General features: G+C 47.6%; 1 long non-coding RNA gene and 1 pseudogene across 3 annotated transcripts in view; one reads left to right on the forward strand and one right to left on the reverse strand.

Moving 5' to 3' along the window:
* Nucleotides 1-11627, forward strand: part of LOC146175657 (BCL11 transcription factor A-like) — a 553058-nt pseudogene that overhangs the window by 470062 nt on the left and 71369 nt on the right. The gene's annotated exons all lie outside the window — the stretch shown is intronic.
* Nucleotides 1-11627, reverse strand: part of LOC146175659 (uncharacterized) — a 305977-nt gene that overhangs the window by 112740 nt on the left and 181610 nt on the right. The gene's annotated exons all lie outside the window — the stretch shown is intronic.

Raw genomic sequence — 11627 nt, forward strand, 5'->3', positions numbered from 1 at the left:
CCATCTCTTCGGCGACGGATCGAGTCTCATCACCTCTTCTCGTGCCTGTACACGATCGCCTGTACACGATCGCGGCCCGCACCCGTTCTCCGTGTACATGCTGCAGGGGCTCCGTGTCGTTTCCCCACGGCTGAGACATTGGAACGCGGCAAAATTAATTAGCCTTCTCCCTCGTCCTCCCTCAACGGCGGCGATGTAAGTGCGTGCGTCTCAGAAGTGTGTCCTTCTGGGACGAGCGACGTGTCACTCGCTTCGTGATGGACGACTGTTCGTTTGCATGGCTATATTGCTTTCCTAGCTATTTTCTGCGCGCCCATCAAGTCGTCTTCGCGAAACAGTATTTTTTTTTTTTCTTTTCGTCTTTCCCCGCGTGCTTCTGTGTATCGCTGAGACTATATGCTGGGCTGTCGTCGGAATAACGCGCGTCCGATTGGTGTACTCCTCGCGTGTTTTGGCGTCATTTCCGTTGTCGTTAATTGCTGCGTTGTTTCACTCAGCGCCACGCTGTCTTCCTCGACGCGTATGTGGAAATGTGGGAAGCTCGCGTACAAATACAATTTTAGAATCCTGCAACATATTCCGAAGCGAGTATTTATAGTGTGGGTTGCTACTCGTGCTGCTGTTGATGATGATGATTACGGCAACAACTACGTTGATGACACGTACGAGTCTTTGGGGGAAAGGAATGACGGGAAGCGCAAGGAAGGGGTTCGTCGCTTTTATCTGCGCTCCAGGTTAGCTGACGTAACGAACTTATACAGACTAACTGCACCTCTTGCTTCCGTGCATCTTTCCATGCGCTTCTGGGAAGCTAAGCTGCCTTTCACGGTTCTTGAATAGGGAGAGCTTGTCGCACGCAGTGGTTGAAGCGACGTACGAGGGACCGGATAGAAAGAAGAAAAAAATGCGGTGAGGAATTGAAAGAAACCTGAGAGCCGCTATGCGGTCGCGTGTCACCGAAAGCTGTTTGGTGAAGAGACGTCGTCATCTGTCGCTTAATTTCTCTCGTTCGTTTTTATTTTATTTCTCTGGCTTTCCGTGCGCCTAAGGCAGCTCCTTTTCACGTGTCTCGCGTCTAATCCGTGAGCTGTGGCACTTCCTTTTCTTTTCTTTTTTTTTTTTTTCAGGTAAACCCCTCTCCCATTTCCCACTTGTCACACAGAAGGGGGGGGGGGTGAAGGCAGGAGGGAGGGGGCGATATCATCAACTCCCTTTGAGGGCATTCATTTCTCCTCGGCGCAAGCAGTTGAAAATAAGCACGGTAGCCACGACAGCTACTTTCGCGAGACGCCAGCCAACTGCGCGTCGCGTCAGCCACTGAAATCCACGCTACGAGCATAAAATTCGCGCGGCCGGGGCTGAGCGCGAGTCCCTTTTCCCTCCGTTCACGTTTTTGAAAAATCGTGCTCGCCCCCATGGCGCCTTGTATTATACACCTAGAGCTGAGCGCATGTCGGCCTATACAAAGTGCCCGTCCGGTCGGTTAATAAAGCAGCAAGCAGCTGACTCCTCAACAGCTCCTGCGTAAAAGTTCGCACTGCCTTCTTGAGCGCATTATTTTGTTTGTTGATTACTGATCCTCTCTGTCCACGCGTGCACGTGTCGAAAAGAGGGCCACGCTATACAGTTTGGCTCCTGCTCTCCAGCTTCATTCAGCCCTTCAAGCGTTCCTTTCTTCCTCGTCATTTTGTCAACTATTTTTTTTTTATTGCAACCAGTAATTAATGAACATTTTACCTGAACCGCCGTGGAGAGACCCCAGAGTGCGTATATTCCGTTCAAATGGGGAGTGAACCGTTAATCAGGTCTGTATAGAGGATCTCCCGCAATGCCTTTAAATCTGTTGGGTGACCGTGGTTATAAAAGCACGGAAGAAAGTGAGGGCGGAGGAAACGCTATATCGGCAACGAGGAGTGGCGCCGCAGCTTCTTTCACTGTCCCTTTTTCGGGAGATGGGAAAGCGTGAGATGCTTCGCGCAAATTTACCAGCCTTGAACGGGAGTCCGGACTTAGAGTGTAGTATATGGAAGGAGTGCGTGTCATTTGCAGGGCTTTATATAAAGTTCTCATTGGCCAATTGGCGGAGTAATGTGCCGAAAGCAACTACGCGCATCATTTTTACTCTTTTTTTTTTTTTTTTGCACTGACTGCGGTGGGTTTGCAGGAGCAAGGCATACGCTCTCTATAGATGTGCTGGGGTTTCAAAACTGTTCGGCACGTTTAGCCGAGTCTTACTTTAATTTTGTTTGCTCTGTTATTAGACTTCTGTAAGCCAGTGAACTGCAGCTTGTCGAGAGTGGAGTCATACTGCACTGTCCTTCGGCATGGCTATTTTATTCTCTCTTCTTTCTTCTGCGTTGTAGTTTGATACCCTCGACCGTACCGCACCACAGATCCATTTTACATGGCGCATAGATGCCATGAATATGACACAATAAGACAACCGAGGAAGAGGTAATTGTCGCGCTTCCGCAACTTACGGCGGAGTGCTAGGAGAAATTTTAACTTCTGTTCTTTTTATTATTATTTACGTAAACAATACCGCGAAGGTAACAGTTAGGAAGGGTAAGGCCAGCTAACATATCAATTTTAACGAAAAGACATCAAACAACAGCATACCGATAATTACGACACAAAAATGTCATTACCAACGGCGAATTCATTGGTAGCGAGTTTGCCTGAAATGTCTTGCCGAACAATTGTGAAAATTCATAATTATTTCGTGCGAACGCAAGTGACAGGACAGTTATAGTGTTTATAGCAAGGAGGACATTGAGTAGTGTTTATAGCAGGGGAGTGTTGGGAAATCTGGTGACATTGGATTAAATCGACGCACTTAAGTGCGCAGCTGCCTGCTGGTAACAGCGGAGAACTTTGGCAACTTCCTCTCCTCAATTAACTGGAAGTGTGGCGCAGAGAGCCTCTGGCTATGCGTCACCATCGGTCTATACCGTTCGCCTTCTAAAGTGTGCACGGATTGGGTGCGTTTGAAGTAACTTTAAAATCGCCCAGCTCGAGTGCTGTGATATACTGTGCGCCCTGAAGAGATATTCTGTGCTAATGTATGTTTATATACGGCTGGAGATCCCCCCCTCTTTCTAAAAGCGTTGTATATAATGAAAAGACCTGGCTCCCGAATCCATCTCCGTGCTTGTACACACACATGTATCATATCGTGCGGACGCTTGCGGCTTGAATGGATTTTGATGGCTTCCGCGTCGTCGTGGGGTGGGTACCTCTGTCAAAAGAGAAAAGGAGAAGTTCTAGAGCGAACCGCACACTCGCGACGCGTGATGGCGTCGCCTTCCTGTCACGAGACGACTCTGGAGAGCGGCGCCTACATGCTCACAAATACGCAATAGCACTCTTTGCGGTATGCTGGCTGCGCTCTTGAAAACTGTAATGCGGAAAAGACGCCGGTCGAGCAGTTAAAAAAAAAAAAAAAAGGTACATAACTGTAAACTGGGAGTTCCCCGCACTCATCGGCTTGAAATACATTTTTTTGTTGTTGTTTCTCTCTTTTATTTTTCATTTCAACAAGTACTCGACGCGTCGTTGAATGGGAACGCATTTCCCCTGCCTTAGCTCAAGGCGGCCGCAGAATGTGTTTACCGAATGGTGCTCACGACGTTTTCTTCTCGCTCGTGAGGTGCGATTATTTATTTTTCTGATTTTGTTCCCCTTCTGTCAGACACTGCGCAATGGTAGCTGTTCGCGGAGATAATTCGAGGAAATCTCAGTAGCAATGTCAGGTTGTCTGATTTTGTGTGGCAAAAAAACAGCAAAAAACTGCATACTATTCAGCATAATTAAACGCATAATATTGCGCAGTGGCATCGCTTGTGCTCTGGTTTAGTATTACTGTGGTCTGCTGAGCCACAATTTTACGATTCGTTGATTACTGTCACCTTGCCTGCTGCTGTTCACGTCGTCCAGCACGGCGATATAGCTTCCATGCTAGCCCCAGAAAGCGGGCATGACCTGCTCAGACACTAACGTCGTACTTTTCGCGCGCCACCAGGCGTCCAAATACAGCCTCACATTCCAAACGAATACCACTCAGTCTGTTCTTTACTGTAGCTTTGATAAAGGATATGAGGACGACTACATCCTAAGAGCAGCATGAAAGAGTGGCAACTTATCCCCTGTGGAAACTCATGAGCACGCACGCACGCACGCACGCACGCACGCACGCACGCACGCACGCACGCACGCACGCACGCACGCACGCACGCACACACACACACACACACACACACACACACACACACACACACACACACACACACACACACACACACACACACACACACACACACACACACACACACACACACACACACACACACACACACACACACACACACACACACACACACACACACACACACACACACACACACACACACACACACACAAACAAACACACACATACAGAGAGAGAGAGAGAGAGAGAGAGGCAAAAAGTTACTTTATAAACGGATATTTTAACCTTACCGGGTGGTTATCCCCGTAAAAGCGAACGCGGGAATTTGTGTTCGTAGACGACGAATTTTAAAGTTGAGCGCATTAGAGAGTATGCGCGTCGTGATTAAGTGCGCTACACTGTAGCAGGCTTACAGATAATGCTTGTTTAGTCATTGGTTGGGTACATCCAAACTTGCATTAAAAGATGATACACTAAGCAGGGTCCGAGTGCTTGCCGCAGGGTGCACAGTTGGAGTGAGTTAGCATATCTCTCGGCATCTCAACATTTTTCTTGTTTACATTTTTCTGTGCAGGCGATCGGCTATACAGAACTCCACAAACAATGAACTGATTGTGCGATTAGCTCTTTCTTTTCTTTTCGAACAAAATAACTGATAACCAGCGCGTGTCATGTTCAGTTTTGTGTCGTCCAGCGTTGCCCCTGCCTCTCTTTAGGCACAGCACACCCAGAAGCTTTCCTCGGCTTTCAGCGTCGCTGAAATACCTTTCCCTCGTGTTGTAATGCACTTTACAAAAAATAAAATGAAAACAAAAGAAGGGATTAAAAAAATATAGAAAAGAAACAAGTTTCGAATACCGCGCGCTTTGCTGGTTGAGGCAGCAGTCAAGCGACTCGATGCGGATTTCACGAAACCACTGCAGTCTTGAAACCTACATTCAATTCGCACCGTTTCACAGTGTCAGCTTATCCCTCCCCCCCCCCCCCCTTTTTTTGTATTTTTCTTCTGCAACGAACACACACACAGCCGGGCCCACCCGTTCTCAGTAACTACGCGCCATACACTCACTAGACATTCCAAGGCTCGCACAAAACCAAGGACGCAAAACTAAATAAAGTAAGTGGACATAATAAGCCGTCTCGGCTTCTAATGGTCTTTATTTTTGCGCCCCTAGAAGTGCTCTTCGCCGCAATGTCCGAAAGAAGCCGCGGCCGCGCACTTTGGAGCCGCGCGAGATCCTCCTTAGATTTGTCTCCAAATCGGCTTCGTGCAGTGTATATGCCAGTATTCGGCGCTTAGAAATATACACCTGCTTCCAGCTGCATTCCCGGCACCTAAGTACCTATAAGCGCCGACTGGCTTCGCGGCGCTGCGCGCGACATCACTCCATCGAGACTGGGAGACAGGGGCGTGTGGCAGAGAAACGTTAGGATAAAGAGAAAATTCGCTGCCTGGATTTTGGATTGGACGTGTATCCTTGAGGCATCGACTTACTACTGCATCATTTCGTTTGAGGGTTTGAGGAGGGAGAGTGGAGAAAAGCGGAGGGGGGGATTGAGTCGGCAGTGGCATGGGATGAGTTTTGGGTGTGGAGCAGCGAATGGACGTGGCGGCGGAGTGGAGGGTGAAGTTGTTTGTGAGGAGACATCTTTACGCGGATTGAGAGCCCCAGAGAGTTAAGAGAAATCGACTTTGACAGATGGGCCGGCCGCTTGGCCGCTGTCCGCTCCACTCTGTAGCTCTGACAGGACAGAGATGCTTCTGTATTGTTTCAAGTTTTGCGACTGTGTCTTTTTCTTTTTCATTTTCGTATCCAGCCTTTGTAGAAGAGCGTTTTGTTGGAGTGATAGATTTCAATACAGTGACAGTTCAGCGTGGGCTTGAGATAGGATAGTGAGGGGAAGGTTAGGTGGAAGATGTTTAGGAGGGCGTGACTGGCAGGTAGTCTCATGCGCGTTTTGTCTTCGGAAGCGTTCCACGCTTCAGTTCCAGTTCTTTGATTTAATAACGAAGGTATCTTGTTGCTGTCTATATGTTTTCTGCGGCTGCTGGTAATCTGTGGCAGGGTCATGTGAAGAGGGGTCCTTCGGCTGTAGTTAATTCGTTTGGGCTCTTTTCTAGATAATTGCGACTGGCAGGAAACTTATAAATGTCCAGCACTGCGTCCACTACTCCTATACACTTCATTTTTTGTTTTGGACGATGCAAGGAGCGAAGCTTTTTGCGCATAAACTGCTTGTGTGTTCAATCCGGCTACAAGTCTTTTAGCGTGCGATGTATGAAAAACAAGTGAAAAAATGCTAGAAGTTGCGTCTGAGAGAGCGCGTCTATATTTGGCAGATCTTTTTTTTTTTCTTTTTTTTTTTTGTAAGCAACCGGTTCTGTCTTTCGAATATCTTTAGTGAGCAAAACGTAGTCGCATTCGCACCAATGATTTGGTAGCTCATGTTTTATTGGTTGGCGAAGCAACGCGATGCGAATCATCCTCCCCTGCATTTCATAAATGATGCCTTACAACACAAGCGAGAGCTTTAATCAGAAAGAAAAAGTAAACATAAACATCACATTATTTTCATTTACAGGTTTGGTACCTGAGTTCCTGGACAGATGTTTTATTGAGAGCCCATCTGGATATTAGCATGTTTGATGTGGTTGACATCTTCAAAAAAAAAAAAAAAATCACCATGTTCTGCATTGTTGAGAAGCCATCTCGTTTTCTCATCCTGCAAATCTTCCGAGTGTTTTTCCAACGCGTCCTACCGTACCCGCGTGCCGTACTACATTCAACTAACTTGCCGTGCCATCGGCGTTGTTATCGGCGTTTTTCACGTACAGAAAACCACTGACCCTTTGCTCCATTGAGTTGCCGCTCTTCCGACGTATGCCTTCCGCCTTCCTACGCTTCTTCTTGCTGTTTGCGCGCTTTTATCGTCCGCGCCGCTGATTTACGCGAAGCCGTTGATTTACGCGAGTTACCCGTGCCCACCCTTTGAAATTGGTCCAGCAGATTACGCAATGAGGCGGCCTACTTCACTTTGTCCTCATTGATCTGACAGTTTCAGCCGGCCTCAATCGTTATCTTCCATCTTTGTCGCATAGATCCTACTTTTGTTATGTCTTCGTAATTGCTATTTTTTCTTCCTTATTCGTTCCATCGCAGCCCATATTTAGGTTCGAAAGTAATTAGAATTACTGCTCGAAAAACTATTGATGATTAAAATTATCCCAGTGTTTAGATGGAGAAATAGGTTAGTTTTAAGCGTAAACAACCCTAGCGAAAAAACTCTGAGTCACAATAACCTGATACAATTTCTCACACTAAACTCGTATAAATCTAATATATTCTCATACAAATATTATTCAACGTATGAGAAATATATGAGATTGTATGAGTTTATATGAGAAATCTGTGTGAGGTTATTGTGACTCATACGGCTTTTCGCTAGGGAAGATTTGAAGATGCTTTAGCTGAAATGAAAAAACAAAGAAAGCAAAATTAGGGGCCTCTTAGATGTCTCTTAAGAAGAGATTGGCGAAAGCCTACCCTTCATCTCCTCGTTAGCCTCTTATCGGCGTTCGTTACTGTGTTACATATAATTTTAATTGGTTTACAGGAAAGGAAAGGCGCAGTATCTGCCACTCTCTCTCCGGCAAGTGTGTATTTGGACGGTACACCATCGCTCCTGTCGCGAGGTGATGGTATAACGATGACCATTTTAAATGCCAGCAGACTCGCGTCGACTCAGGTCAGCGAACGCAGTTGTCATGATGTCCGGTTAAATGACGCCTGCCTGTGAACGACTTCAAGCCTTTCAAGTTTCGCCGGTGCCCTGTGGTCGAGCGACACTAGCTTTGCAGCGCATTGGATTTCAATCCGAAAATTACTTCGTGACCACGAAGAACAACCGAACCGTGCTTAGCGTGTTGTCGGACGGGAGGTTTTCCCTTCCCTGTTCGTAGTTGTATACTTCAGTGCACAGAAACATGGTATAGATTTGGGTTATGAGGAAACGGTTTATGGCGAGGAGAAAGCACAAGGAGAGGAGGGGGGGGGGGGGCATGAACTGCAGGCGGAATGCGGCAGAACTGGAGGAGGTTTTGGGCATTTCACTTTCGGGCAGGATGGGTGGGCCCTCCGTTTTATTCGCGGTTCAAAGACTCGCGACGTGGCATTTTCTACCTCACCAATTTCGGATGTCAGTCGCAGCAGTTTCGGCGGGACTGTACTGGTCCGGTCTCCGGTGCACTGACTCTCTCGCAGAGATGTTGAATCTCCCGTTCCCTGCCAAATTTCGCCTATCTTGTGTCGATTACGTGGCCCAAGTTTCGTCCCACTACACTCCAATACACTCTGCGGCACTCTTCGACCCAGCTGTGGTCGTGTGCGGGGGTGTGCAAGCCGCTGCGATTTTCAATGTTCGACCAAACCAGTGCGACCGGGTTCATTTTCTCGCCTGACAAAATTTCTCCTCTGCCGGAAGCAGATTAAATAATTGCAGCTTTGTTTCTTGACCAAGTTGCGCAGTTTTTCGCACAGTGACTCCAGTGCCCAAGAAACTATATGCAGTTCTTACTGAACGAGGTAAACAACACGCACTGTTTTCGTTGACAGTGGCACGATTAGAAACGATGCCCTTAAGTAGGCTAGGCTGCAGTGTGGAGTTTTGACGAAGGCATAAAGCGCGGAAGAAGTGAAAATTTCTTATACATTCTCCCCCGTTTTGTCCTGTGTAAACAGACAACCTCTTCCCCCCCTCCTCCCTCTCACTCTTCCCTCTTATTCTCTCTCGCCGTTTAGGTGGTACTGTGTCAAATGCAACAACAAAAGTGTGGATCACTAATGTACTGTAAATGCGTAGCTTTTCTTCAGGCTGTGCACAAATACAGGTACACGCTTCAAGGTGTCATTACAAAGTTTAACAAAACTTGAAGTTGGGCTAGATGGTGCATTGTAAATTGACCGAAGATAAAGCGCGCGGGAAGACACACACAAGAGAAGAAGACACAGGACACGCGCGTGTCCTGTGTCTTCTTCTCTTGTGTGTGTCTTCCCGTGCGCTTTATCTTCGGTCAATTTACAAAGTTTCGCCCGCATTTCTTCAGTTCCAGTAGCTCTCAAAGCAACTTGCTCTTTGCAATAGAACCATGATGCAGATGACCTTTCGTACTCTTGTAGCGAGGTGCTTTGATCTTTGAACCGCTAGTTAACTAGTCATGGCGTAAAGGAACGGGACACTACATTACAGGCGTGCGCCTACATACATAAATACATACATACATACATACATACATACATACATACATACATACATACATACATACATACATACATACATACATACATACATACATACATACATACATACATACATACGTACGTACGTACGTACGTACGTACGTACATACATACATACATACATACATACATACATACATACATACATACATACATACATACATACATACATACATACATACATACATACATACACGCGTGCGCGCGCGGCACGACGGGGACTTCCTGTAAGCGGATATTTTGCGGCACAGCTGTAAGTCCGGCTTGGCCAAGTTCCGTATGTCTTCTCTCTCACGCAGCCCGCGAAGAACCCAGGCATGCAAGAGCGGGCATCAGCAGGCGGCTGTGGTTACGCGCAGTGGACGCTCGCTCGACTCTGCACAGTGGAGCATCGCGCCGAAGGCGGTGGTGGCCACCATCTCCATCGTCTTCGTGCTCCCAAAGTCTCACGGCCGTGGTCGCTGGATCCCACGCTTCTGCCGCACCGCCTTGCCCGCACCACGACAAAAAGGAGGGGGGGTTGCGATGACGAGAGAGACGGCGCTTGTCCGGTCAAGCGTAGCACACGCGCCGAACGGCTTTGCTCGCAGAAGCTCGGACGCCAGAGGAGAGGCCATTCTCGCGTTGTCTTTGTCGTCCAACTTGCAGATAGCGCACCCCCGTTGGTCTTGTTGCGGCACTGTAGGTGGCACTTCGTTCCTTGCTTTTGGGGCTGTTTGCTCTTAGCTTTGTTGTTCTTGTGCGTGTAGTATTCTCCCATGAGGAATAGTGCCGACCACTAAACAAAAACAGAAAAAAAAGAAAAGACAGCTCATTAGTCTTGTTGGCATATTTCGTGCTTTTACCGTCACTTTTGGGCGGCGCTGCCCGCTGGTCAGGGATGGATGACCGACGTAAGGTATTCTTTTCCAGCGGTATCAGGCGCATGACAGGCAGTGCTGCTTTAAGAAAGCGTCTTAAGTTCGGTTTGTTTGGCTTAAAATGTCGTGTAACTATAGCGCTCTGGGGATCTTATGACGACCCGCGTGGTGGCCGTTTCATCGAGAACGAACACTTCCAAAAATATATTTTTCTGTCTGCAGAGCTCCACTCAATGCATGGGTATAAAGAACCTCGCGTGTATTTGCTAGCATTTTCTCCCTTGTAGGCGTACACAAGGTAGTTTCTCTCACCTTGGAAAAATATGGGGCGCTCATACTGAAAAGCTAAAAAGAAAACGTTGCGTTGTTCACTGCAGTGTCTACAAAGGCTACACACACACACACACACACACACACACACACACACACACACACACACACACACACACACACACACACACACACACACACACACACACACACACACACACACACACACACACACACACACACACACACACACACACACACACACACACACACACACACACACACACACACACACACACACACACACACACACACACACACACACACACACACACACACACACACACACACACACACACACACACACACACACACACACACACACACACACACACACACACACACACACACACACACACACACACACACACACACACACACACCAAGCATGATTGGTGACTGCAGAAACGTTGGAACTTTCCTAATGTACACGCTGGACTCTGGAATAACATCACTGCAGTGTGGTCCACTGAAGAGTTCTGGCTTTTCTGCGAACAGGCTTTGTTCATGTCAGTTAAGAAGCAAGAAAAATAGAATATGCAGCGGCACCAGTAGTATTGTTTCAATGATGACCAAGCAAGGGAAACGGAACGACGAGCTTTTGCTGGCTCGTAGCAGGGGTCTCGTAGGTTATACCAGTCGGGTCGGGTCGGCTTTCTAGCACGACTCTTCGGATCCCACAAAGATAGAAGAGTGTTCTCCTTCTCTCTTCTTTGAACTGCATCGCTTGTGGCCGGTCCGAGCAAGCCGAGTCCGCTGACCGGACGTCTTGAAACATGATATTGCAGGAAAACACGCCCTCTTTCTTCTACTTTTCTTTCGCCCGCATATTTCTCGGACGAATTCCTCTGTTCTCATTCACTAGTCTCTGCTCGAAGAGGTGCAGATGTGCGCGAGATTGTCTTTGGCGCACGGAAGAGCAGAGCAGAAAAC

The sequence above is a fragment of the Amblyomma maculatum genome, chromosome 10, assembly GCF_055883805.1.
Source record: "Amblyomma maculatum isolate TAMU_Amacu chromosome 10, ASM5588380v1, whole genome shotgun sequence".
Taxonomy (NCBI): domain Eukaryota; kingdom Metazoa; phylum Arthropoda; class Arachnida; order Ixodida; family Ixodidae; genus Amblyomma; species Amblyomma maculatum.